Consider the following 12,365-nt stretch of genomic DNA (forward strand, 5'->3'; position numbering starts at 1 on the left):
ATCTTTTTTTTTATTATTTTTGTTTTTTATTAGTTTCTGCTTTATAACAAAGTGAATCAGTCATACATATACAACTGTTCCCACATCCCTTCCCTCTTGCATCTCCCTCCCTCCCACCCTCCCTATCCCACCCCTCCAGGTGGTCACAAAGCACCGAGCTGATCTCCCTGTGCTATGCGGCTGCTTCCCACTATCTATCTACCTTACGTTTGGTACTGTATATATGTCCATGCCTCTCTTTCGCTTTGTCACAGCTTAGTCTTCCCCCTCCCCATATCCTCAAGTCCATTCTCAAATAGGTACTGTCTTTATTCCTGTTTTACCCCTAGGTTCTTCATGATATTTTTTTTCTTAAATTCCATATATATGTGTTAGCATACAGTATTTGTCTTTCTCTTTCTGACTTACTTCACTCTGTATGACAGACTCTAGGTCCATCCACCTCATTACAAATAGCTCAATTTCATTTCTTTTTATGGCTGAGTAATATTCCATTGTATATATGTGCCACATCTTCTTTATCCATTCATCCGATGATGGAAACTTAGCTTGTTTCCATCTCTGGGCTATTGTAAATAGGGCTGCTATGAACATTTTGGTACATGACTCTTTTTGAATTATGGTTTTCTCAGGGTATATGCCCAGTAGTGGGATTGCTGGGTCATATGGTAGTTCTATTTGTAGTTTTTTAAGGAACCTCCATACTGTTCTCCATAGTGGCTATACCAATTCACATTCTCACCAGCAGTGCAAGAGTGTTCCCTTTTTTCCACACCCTCTCCAGCATTTATTGTTTGTAGATTTTTTGATGATGGCCATTCTGACTGGTGTGAGATGATATCTCATTGTAGTTTTGATTTGCATTTCTCCAATGATTAAAGATGTTGAGCATCCTTTCATGTGTTTGTTGGCAGTCTGTATAACCTCTGTGGAGAAATGTCTATTTAGGTCTTCTGCCCATTTTTGGATTGGGTTGTTTGTTTTTTTGCTATTGAGCTGCATGAGGTGCTTATAAATTTTGGAGATTAATCCTTTGTCAGTTGTTTCATTTGCAAATATTTTCTCCCATTCTGAGGGTTGTCTTTTGGTCATGTTTATAGTTTCATTCGCTGTGCAAAAGCTTTTAAGTATCATTAGGTCCCATGTGTTTATTTTTGTCTTTATTTCCATTTCTCTAGGAGGTGGGTCAAAAAGGATCTTGCTGTGATTTATGTCTTAGAGTGTTCTGCCTATGTTTTCCTCTAAGAGTTTGATAGTTTCTGGCTTAACATTTAGGTCTTTAATCAATTTTGAGCTTATTTTTGTGTATGGTGTTAGGGAGTGATCTAATCTCATACTTTTACATATCCCTGTCCAGTTTTCCAATCATCACTTACTGAAGAGACTGTCCTTTCTCCACTGTACATTCCTGCCTCCTTTATCAAAATAAGGTGACCATATGTGCGTGGGTTTATCTCTGGGCTTTCTATCCTGTTCCATTGATCTATCTTTCTGTTTTTGTGCCAGTACCATACTGTCTTGATTACTGTAGCTTTGTAGTATAGTCTGAAGTCAGGGAGCCTGATTCCTCCAGCTCCGTTTTTCGTTCTCAAGATTGCTTTGGCTATTCGAGGTCTTTTGTGTTTCCATACAAATTGTGAAATTTTTTGTTCTAGTTCTGTGAAAAATGCCATTGGTAGTTTGATAGGTATTGCATTGAATCTGTAGATTGCTTTGGGTAGTAGAGTCATTTTCACAATGTTGATTCTTCCAATCCAAGAACATGGTACATCTCTCCATCTATTTGTATCATCTTTAATTTCTTTCATCAGTGTCTTATAATTTTCTGCATACAGGTCTTTTGTCTCCTTAGGTAGGTTTATTCCTAGATATTTTATTCTTTTTGTTGCAATGGTAAATGGGAGTGTTTTCTTGATTTCACTTTCAGATTTTTCATCATCAGTATATAGGAATGCCAATGTTTTCCATTCATTAATTTTGTATCCTGCTACTTTACCAAATTCATTGATTAGCTCTAGTAGTTTTCTGGTAGCATTTTTAGGATTCTCTATGTATAGTATCATGTCATCTGCAAACAGTGACAGCTTTACTTCTTCTTTTCCAATTTGGATTCATTTTATTACCTTTTCTTCTCTGATTGCTGTGGCTAAAACTTCCAAAACTAGGTTGAATAAGAGTGGTGAGAGTGGGCAACCTTGTCTTGTTCCTGATATTAGTGGAAATGGTTTCAGTTTTTCACCATTGAGGACGATGTTGGCTGTTGGTTTGTCATATATGACCTTCATTATATTGAGGAAAGTTCCCTCTATGCCTACTTTCTGCAGGGTTTTTATCATAAATGGGTGTTGAATTTTGTAGAAAGCTTTCTCTGCATCTATTGAGATGATCATATGGTTTTTCTCCTTCAACTTGTTAATATGGTGTATCACATTGATTGATTTGCATGTATTGAAGAATCCTTGCATTCCTGGAATAAACCCCACTTGATCATGGTGTATGATCCTTTTAATGTGCTGTTGGATTCTGTTTGCTAGTATTTTATTGAGGATTTTTGCATCTATGTTCATCAGTGATATTGCCCTGTAGTTCTCTTTCTTTGTGACATCCTTGTCTGGTTTTGGTATCAAGGTCATGGTGGCCTCTTAGAATGAATTTGGGAGTGTTCCTCCCTCTGCTATATTTTGGAAGAGTTTGAGAAGGATAGGTGTTAGCTCTTCTCTAAATATTTGACAGAATTTTCAATCACAGTTTCAATTTCAGTGCTTGTGATTGGTCTATTCATATTTTCTATTTCTTCCTGATTCAGTCTTGGCAGGTTGTGCATTTCTCAGAATTTGTCCATTTCTTCCACGTTTTCCATTTTATTGGCATAGAGTTGCTTGTAGTAATCTCTCATGATCTTTTGTATTTCTTCAGTGTCAGTTATTACCTCTCCTTTTTCATTTCTAATTGTATTCATTTGAGTCTTCTCCCTTTTTTTTCTTGATGAGTCTGGCTAACGGATTATCTATTTTGTTTATCTTCTCAAAGTACCAGATTTTCATTTTATTCATCTTTGCTATTGTTTCCTTCATTTCTTTTTCATTTATTTCTGACCTGATTTTTATGATTTCTTTCCTTCTGCTAACTTTGGGGTGTTTTTGTTCTTCTTTCTCTAATTGCTTTAGGTGCAAGGTTAGGTTGTTTATTCGAGATGTTTCCTGTTTCTTAAGGTGTGATTGTATTGCTATAAACTTCCCTCTTAGAGCTGCTTTTGCTCCAACCCATAGGTTTTGGATCGTCTTGTCTCCACTGTCATTTGTTTCTAGGTATTTTTTTTTATTTCCTCTTTGATTTCTTCAGTGATCACTTCGTTATTGAGTAGTGTATTGTTTGGCCTCCATCTGTTTGTATTTTTTACAGATCTTTTCCTGTAATTGATATCTAGTCTCATACCATTGTGGTTGGAAAAGATACTTGGTACAATTTCAGTTTTCTTAAATTTACCAAGGCTTGATTTGTGATCCAAGATATGATCTATCCTGGAGAATGTTCCATGAGCACTTGAGAAAAAATTGTACTCTGTTGCTTTTGGATGGAATGTCCTATAAATATTAAGTAAGTCCATTTTGTTTGATGTATCATTTAAAGCTTGTTTTTCCTTATTTATTTTCATTTTGGATGATCTGTCCATTGGTGACAGTGGTGTGTTAAAATCCCCTAGTATGAATGTGCTACTGTCAATTTCCCCTTTTATGGCTGTTAGTATTTGCCTTATGTATTGAGGTGTTCCTATGTTGAGTGCATAAATATTTACATTTGTTATATCTTCTTCTTGGATCGATACCTTGATCATTATGTAGTGTCCTTCTTTGTCTCTTCTAGTAGTCTTTATTTTAAAGTCTATTTTGTCTGATATAAGAATTGCTACTCCAGCTTTCTTTTTGTTTCCATTTGCATGGAATATCTTTTTCCATCCCCTTACTTTTAATCTGTATGTGTCTCTAGGTCTGAATTGGGTCTCTTGTAGACAGCATATATATGGGTCTTGTTTTTGTATCCATTCAGCCAATCTGTGTCTTTTGGTGGGAGCATTTAGTCTATTTACATTTAAGGTAATTATCAATATGTATGTTCCTATTCCCATTTTTTTTAATTGTTTTGGGTTCATTATTGTAGGTCTTTTCCTTCTGCCATGTTTCTTGCCTAGATAAGTTCCTTTAGCATTTGTTGTACAGCTGGTTTGGTGGTGCTGAACTCTCTCAGCTTTTGGTTGGCTGTAAACGTTTTAATTTCTCCATCAAATCTGAATGAGATCCTTACTGGGTAGAGTAATCTTGGTTGCAGGTTTCTCTCCTTCATCACTTTAAATATGTTCTGCCATTCCATTATGGCTTGCAGAGTTTCTGCTGAAAGATCAGCTGTTAACCTTATGGGGATTCCCTTGTGTGTTATTTGTTGTTTTTCCCTTGCTGCTATTAATATATTTTCTTTGTATTTAATTTTTACAGTTTGATTAATATGTGTTTTGCCGTATTTCTCCTTGGATTTATCCTGTATGGGACTCTCTGTGCCTCCTGTACTTGACTGACTATTTCCTTTCCCATATTAAGGACGTTTTCAACTATAATCTCTTTAAATACTTTTTCAGTCCCTTTCTTTTTCTCTTCTTCTTCTGGAACCCCTATAATTCGAATGTTGATGCATTTAATGTTGTCCCAGAGGTCTCTGAGACTGTCCTCAGTTCTTTTCATTCTTTTTTTCTTTATTCTGCTCTGCAGTAGTTATTTCCTCTATTTTATCTTCCACGTCACTTATCTGTTCTTCTGCCTCAGCTATTCTGCTATTAATCCCATCTAGAATATTGTTCATTTCATTTATTGTGTTTTTAATCATTGCTTGATTCATCCTTAGCTTTTCTAGGTCCTTGTTAACTGTTTCTTGCATTTTGTCTATTCTATTTCCCAGATTTTGGATCATCTTTACTATCATTATTCTAAATTATTTTTCAGATAGACTGCCTATTGCCTCTTCATTTGTTAGGTCCGGTGGGTTTTTATCTTGTTCCTTTTCCTCCTGTGTGTTTTTCTGTCTTCTCATTTTGCTTATCTTACTGTGTTTGGGGTCTCCTTATTGCAGGCTGCAGGTTCGTAGTTCCCATTGTTTTTGGTGTCTGTCCCCAGTGGCTAAGGTTGTTTCAGTGTTTTGTGTAGGCTTCCTGGTGGAGTGGACTAGTGCCTGTGTTCTGGTGGATGAGGTTGGATCTTGTCTTTCTGGTGGGCGGGTCCACATCTGGTGGTGTGTTTTGGGGTGTCTGTGGACTTTTTATGATTTTAAGCAGCCTCTCTGCTAATGGGTGGTGTTGTGTTCCTGTCTTGCTAGTTGTTTGGCCCAGGTTGTCTTGCACTGTAGCTTGCTGGTCATTGAGTGAAGCTGGGTGCTGGTGTTGAGATGGAGATCTCTGGAAGATTTTCGCCATTTGATATTATGTGGAGCTTGGAGGTCTCTTGTGGACCAGTGTCCTGAAGTTGGCTCTCCCAACTCAGAGGCACATCACTGACTCTTGGATCCTCAATTTGGGATGATTCATTGTCTATTCATGTATTCCACAGATGCAGGGTACATCAAGTTGATTGTGGAGCTTTAATCTGTTGCTTCTGAAGCTGCTGGGAGAGATTTCCCTTTCTCTTCTTTGTTGTCACAGCTCCCTGGTCTCAGCTTTGGATTTGGCCCCACCTCTGCATGTAGGTCACTGGAGGGCATCTGTTCTTCACTCAGACAGGACAGGGTTAAAAGAGCAGCCACTTCGGGGACTCTGGCTCACTCAGGCCAGGTGGAGGGGAGGGGCACATAGTGCGGGGCTAGCCTGCAGCGACAGATGCCGGCGTGAAGTTGCACCAGCCTGAGGCACGCCGTGCATTCTCCCAGGGAAGCCGTCCCTGGATCCCAGGACCTCTGCAGTGACGGGCTGCACAGGCTCCCCGGAACGGGTACATGGACAGTGACCTGCGCTCGCACACAGGCCTCATGTTGGTGGCAGCAGCCCCAGCGTCCCACACCCGTCTCTGGCATCTGCGCTTTTAGCTGTGTCTTGCGCCCATCTCTGTAGCTCCTTTAAGCAGTGCTCTTAATCCCCTCTCCTCACACACCAGGAAACAAAGAGAAAGAAAAGTCTCTTGCCTCTTCAGCAGGTCCAGACTTTTTCGACTCTGCCTCTTTTAAATTAAAAAAAAAAACTGTTTATAAAAAGACTTCATATTATTGCTCATCATGCAGTAACTAACTTGAACATGTTAAGACTTCATGTTTTAAATCTTCAAACAATTACCCAAGATTAATGACTAACAATTAATAGTAGTGTTTAATGTACATTTAGATCACCTGAGAGATATTAAGTTATGCTTCAACCCATGGTTCACAGCTCCTTGTTAATCTTTGTTTCTGAAGCAAGCACTGATTTACTTTATCCAGTTAGGATCTAATATATATCTAACAGTATCTGATGGCCCCTGGGAAGATGGAGCGGACTCAACGCTATCAAGAAGTTGTGAAAGTCACTGGGGAAACAAGCACTATTGGGAATAGAGGAAAAATTTATCCATGAAAATAAATAAGAACCAAAATAACAGAGCAGCATAACTTAAAACTGAGGTAGGTCATCCTAAAGGGGTAGAATTTTTAAATCCTAGTTGAGGAGTTTCCAAAATGTAATTTGAAGAGAAAACAGAGCATAGCAAACCATATAATCTGATAATGTTGGTGATAAACATCTATTCATCAGTGAAAATCATCTTTCAAGCTGGAAATCAGAAATTTATTTTTCATAGACTTAAGTGAATTATTTGTTTTTTGTCTATTCAACAATAAAAGAATTATTAAGCATTTAAATATATGTTTAACATTGTTTTCTTTTTTATGTCAGCATATTTTGTATGATAAAATAACACAAAAATTATCATAAATATTTTTTTTTCTTTTTTTTATGGTACACAAGCCTCTCACTGTTGTGGCCTCTCCCGTTGTGGAGCACATGCTCCAGATGCACAGGCTCAGCAGTCATGGTTCATGGGCCCAGCCATTCCATGGCATGTGGGATCTTCCCAGACCAGGGCATGAACCCGTGTCCCCTGCATAGGCAGGAGAAATCTCAACCACTGCACCACCAGGAACACCCAATTTTTTCTTTATTGATGTATAATCGACATATAGTGTTATACCTGTTTCAGGTGTACAACATAGTGATTTGTACATACTGTGAAATGATCACCACAAGAAGTCTAGTTTCCCCTGTCACCATATAAAGTTATATAATATGCAACACAATATTACTGACTACAGCCATGTTCTACATTATATCCCAATGACTTGTTTATTTTATCACTGGAATTTTCTACCTCTTGAATACCTTCTCTCATTTTGCCCATCCCCAACCTCCTTTCCCTCTGGCAATCACCAATCTCTTCTCTGCATCTATGACTTTTGCCTTATTTATTGTTTGGTTTTGTTTTGTTTTTTAGATTCCACATATAAGTGAAATCATACAGTATTTGTCTTTCTCTGTATGACATTTCACTGAATGTAATACACTCTAAATCTATCCATGCTGTCACAAACTGCAAGATTTCATTCTTTTATATAGCTTAGTAATATCCTATTCTATATATTCTCTCTCTCTCTCTCTCTCTCTCTCTCTCTCTCTCTCTCTCTCTCTATATATATATATATATATATATATATATATATATATATATATAATATCTTCTTTATCCATCCATCTATTGTTGGACACTTTGGTTGTTTCCATATCTTGGCTATTGTAAATAATGCTGCAATGAACATAGGAGTGCATGTATCTTTTCAAATTAATGTTTATTTTCTTCAAGTAAATATCCAGAAGGGGAATTGCTAGATCATATGGTAGTTCTATTTTTCAGTATTTTGAGAAAACTCCATACTTTTTTTCATAGTGGCTGCACCAGTTTACATTCCTAATAACTGTGCAGAAGGGCTCCCTTTTATCCACATAGTTGTCAACACTTGCTATTTCTTATCTGTTTGATAATAGCCTTTCTGACAGGTGTGAGGTAATTTCTCATTGTGGTATTGGTTTGCCTTTCCCTGATGAGTAGTAATGTTGAGCAACTTTTCATGTGCTTCTTGGCCACTTGTTGACATTTTCTTTGGAAAAAATGTCTATTCAGATCCTCTACCCATTTTTTAATTAGATCATTTGTATTTTTGCTATTGAGTTGCATGAGTTCTTTATAAATTTTGGATATTGACCTCTTATCAGCTACATGACTTGCAAATATCCTCTGGGCTTCCCTGGTGGCACAGTGGTTGAGAGTCCAACTGCCAATTCAGGGGACACGGGTTCGTGTCCCAGACTGGGAAGATCCCACATTCCATGGAGCGGCTAGGCCTGTGAGCCATGGCCACTGAGCCTGTGTGTCCGGAGCCTGTGCTTCGCAATGGGAGAGACCACAACAGTTAGAGGCCCGCGTACCACAAAAAAAAAAAAAAAAAAAAAAAATCCTCTCCTATTCAGTAGGTTGCCTTTTTGTTTTGTTGATGGTCTACTTAGCTATGCAAAAATTTTCAGTTTGATGTCACCCCCTTTGTATATTTTTGCTTTTGTCATCATGGACTTTGGTGTTAGATCAAAATAATAATAATAATAAGGTAGCACTAGGAATGATGTCAGGGAGTTTACTGCCTGTATTTTCTTCTAGGAGATTTATGCTTTCTGATCTTATATTCAAGTCTTTAATCCATTTTCAGTTAGTTTATATGTATGGTGTAAGGTAGTGATACAGTTTCATTTTTTTTGCATGTGGATTTTCAGTTTTCCCGATATCATTTATTGAGAAGATTGCTCTTTATTGTGTATCCCTGCCTTTTTCTGTTGTTGTAAATTAATTGACCATGTATGCATGGCTTTATTTCTGAGCTCTCTTTTCTATTCCATTTCTTTATGTGTCTATTTTTATACCAATACCAGACTGTTTTGATTACTATAGCTTTGTAATATAGTTTGAAATCAGGGAGTGTGATGCCTCCAGTTTAGTTCCTTCTCAAGATTGCTTGAGGTCATTCAGGGTCTTTTGGGGTTATATACAAATATTTAGAATTGTTTTTTCTATTTCTGTGAAAGAATGCCATTGGGATTTTGATAGAGATTACATTGAATCTATAGATTACTTTGAGTAATAGGGACATTTTAACAATATTAATTCTTACAATCCATGAGCATAAAATATCTTTCCATTTATTTGTGTCTTCTTCATACTACATCAATATTTTATAGTTTTCAGTGAACAGGTCATGCCTCCTTGGTTAAATTTATTCCTAAGTATTTTACTGTTTTTTGTGCAATGGTAACTGTAATTAAAACAAAAAAATTCTCATTGTGATAGCTGGGTTTTAGTGTATAAAAATACAACAGATTTTTGTATATTGATTTTATATCCTGAAACTTTACTGAATTTGTTTGTTCTAACAATTTTTTTGTGCTGTCTTTAGAGTTTTCTATATATAAAACCACGTTGGTCTACAAATAGTGACAGTTTTACTTCCTCCTTTCTAATTTGGATAATTTTATTTATTTTTCCTGCCTAATTGCTCCAGCATAGTATTACTTCAAATATTATGTTGAATAAAAGTTATGAGAGTGAGCATCCTATTCTTGTTCTTAATCTTAGCAGAAGAGCTTTTCAGCTTTTCAGAGTGTGATATTAACTGTGGGCTTGTGATATGAGGCCTTTATTTTGTTGAGGTACATTCCTTACTTGGTTGAGAGTTTTTATAAGTGGAGGATAATATTTTAAATGCTTTTTCTGCATCTATTGATATGACTATATGATCTTTATTCTTCATTTTGTTAATACAGTGTATCACTTTAATTGATTTGCAGATATTGAACCATTCTCGCATCCCTGAAATAAATCTCACTTGATCATGATGTATGGTCTTTTTATTGTATTTTTAAATTAGGTTTGTTAGCATTTTGTTGAGAATGTTTGCATCTCTGTTCATCAAGGGTATTGGCCTGTAATTTTCCTTTTTCATGAAGTCCTTATCTGGTGTTTGTATGAGGGTAATGCTGACCTCATAAAATGAGTTTGGAAGCATTCTCTCTTCTTCAATATTTTGGGAGAGTCTGAGAAGTACAGGTATTAAATCCTTGAAGGTTTGGTAGAATTCACCAGTGAAGCCATTAGATCCTGGATACTTGTTTATTGGTAGGTTTTTGATTACAGATTCAATCACCATGCCAGCGATCAGTCTATTCAGATTTTCTAGTTCTTCATGATTCAGTCTTGAAAGATTGCATGTTTCTAGGAATTTATTCATTTTTTCTAAGTAGCCCAAAGTAGTAGCATATAAGTTTTCATAATAGTCTCTTATGGTCTTTTGTATTTTTGTGGTATCAGTTGTAAGTTCTCCTCTTTTATCTCGATTTTATTTATTTGAGCCCTCTTCATTTTTTTTTAATGAATCTAGCTAAAAGTTTACTAATTTTACTTATCTTTTCAAAAAACAGCTCTTAATTTCATTGATCTCTTCTGTTGTCTTTTTATTCTCTATTTTATTTATTTCCACTGTGATCTTTATTATTTTCTCTTTCTACTAACTTTGGGCTTGGTGTGTTTCTTTTTCTAATTCCTTTAGATGTAGAGTTAAATTTTTAATTTGAGATTTTTCTTGTTCTTTGTGGTAAGCTTGTATCTCTATGAACATTTCTCTTAGAATTGCCTTTGCTGCATCTCATAGATTTAGGTATGTTGTATTTTTATTTTCACTTGTCCCAAGGTACTTGTTGATTTCTCCTTTGATATATTTGTTGACACATTTGTTGTTTAGTTGTATGTTGTTTAATCTTCACATATTTGTGATTTTTCCAGTTTTCCTTTTATGATTGAATTCCAGGTCCATATCATTGTCATCAGAAAAGATGCTTGATATGATTTCAAACTTCTTAAATTCATGGAGACTTGTTTTTTAGTCTAATACATGACCCATCTGGAAAATGTTCCATGCACACTTCATATGAATGTGTATTCTGATGCTCCTAAATGGAATGTATTGCTTTAATTTCTCTCTTTAGGCCTGTTAGTATTTGCTTCTCTATATTTATATGTTTACATATTAATATCTATACATTTAGGTGATCCTATGTTGGGTGTATAAATATTTACAGATGTTATATTTTCTTGGTGGATTGAGCCCCTTTTTATTATGTAATACCCATCTCTGTCTTTTATTACAGCTTTTGTTTTAAAGTCTATTTTGTATGATATAAGTATAGCTACCCAGCTTTCACTTTGTTTCCTTTTGCATGAGACATATTTTTCCATCCCTTCACTTTCAGTCTGTGTTTCTCCTTACATCTGAGGTGAGTTCTCTTGTAGGAAAATTCTAGCTGTGTCTTTCTTTTTTTTAATCAATTCAGCCACTCTGTGTCTTTTAATTGGAGACTTTTGGACACTTACATTTTAAGTAATTATAGATACATATGTACTTATTACCATTTTTAAAACTGCTTTCTCTTTTTTGTAGTTCCTCTTGGTTCTTTTCTTCTTCTTTTGCTTTCTCTTCTTGTGGTTTCATGGCTTTCTCTAGCATCATGTTTAGATTCCATGCTCATTATCTTTTATATATCTATTGCAAGTTTTTGCTTTGTGGTTTTCAAGAAGTTTATATATATTAGCCTATATATATGTCAGTCTATTTTAAGTTGATAGTATTCTAAAACTCTATATTTTTACTCCCCTCATTTTTTGTTTTTGATGTCACATTTTACATGTTTATATTTTGTGTATCTCAACTATTGTTATAGCTATAGTTACTTCTACTTCTTTTGACTTTTAACCTTCCTTCTAGCTTTATAAGTGGTTAATCCACTATGTTTCCTATATATTAACCAGTGAGATTTTTACTTTCATATGTTTTCTTGTTTCTAATTAATGCCTTATCTTTTCAGGTTAAAGGAGGTCCTTTAGCATTTCTTGTAAGGTAGTTTAGTGGTGATGAAATCTATTAGTGTTTGCTTATCTAGAAAACTCTTTATTTCTCCTTTAATTCTGAATCATAGCCTTTCTGGGTAGAGTATTTTGGATTGGAAGTTTTTTGCTTTAAGTCCTTTGTATATATCATGCCACTCACTTCTGGCCTACAAAGTTTCTGCTAAAAATCTGTAGATAGTATTATGGAGGTTCTCTGGTATATAACAAGTTGCTTTTCTGTTGTTGATTTTAAGATTCTATTTTTACATTTTGACATATTAATTACAGTTTGTCTTGGTTTGGATATTTTTGGGTTCATCTTATTTGGAACTCTCTGAGTTTCCTGGATCTAGATCTCTGTTTCCTTCCCCAAGTTAGGGA

Source organism: Mesoplodon densirostris, chromosome 5, assembly GCF_025265405.1.
Source record: "Mesoplodon densirostris isolate mMesDen1 chromosome 5, mMesDen1 primary haplotype, whole genome shotgun sequence".
Classification (NCBI taxonomy): Eukaryota; Metazoa; Chordata; class Mammalia; order Artiodactyla; family Ziphiidae; genus Mesoplodon; species Mesoplodon densirostris.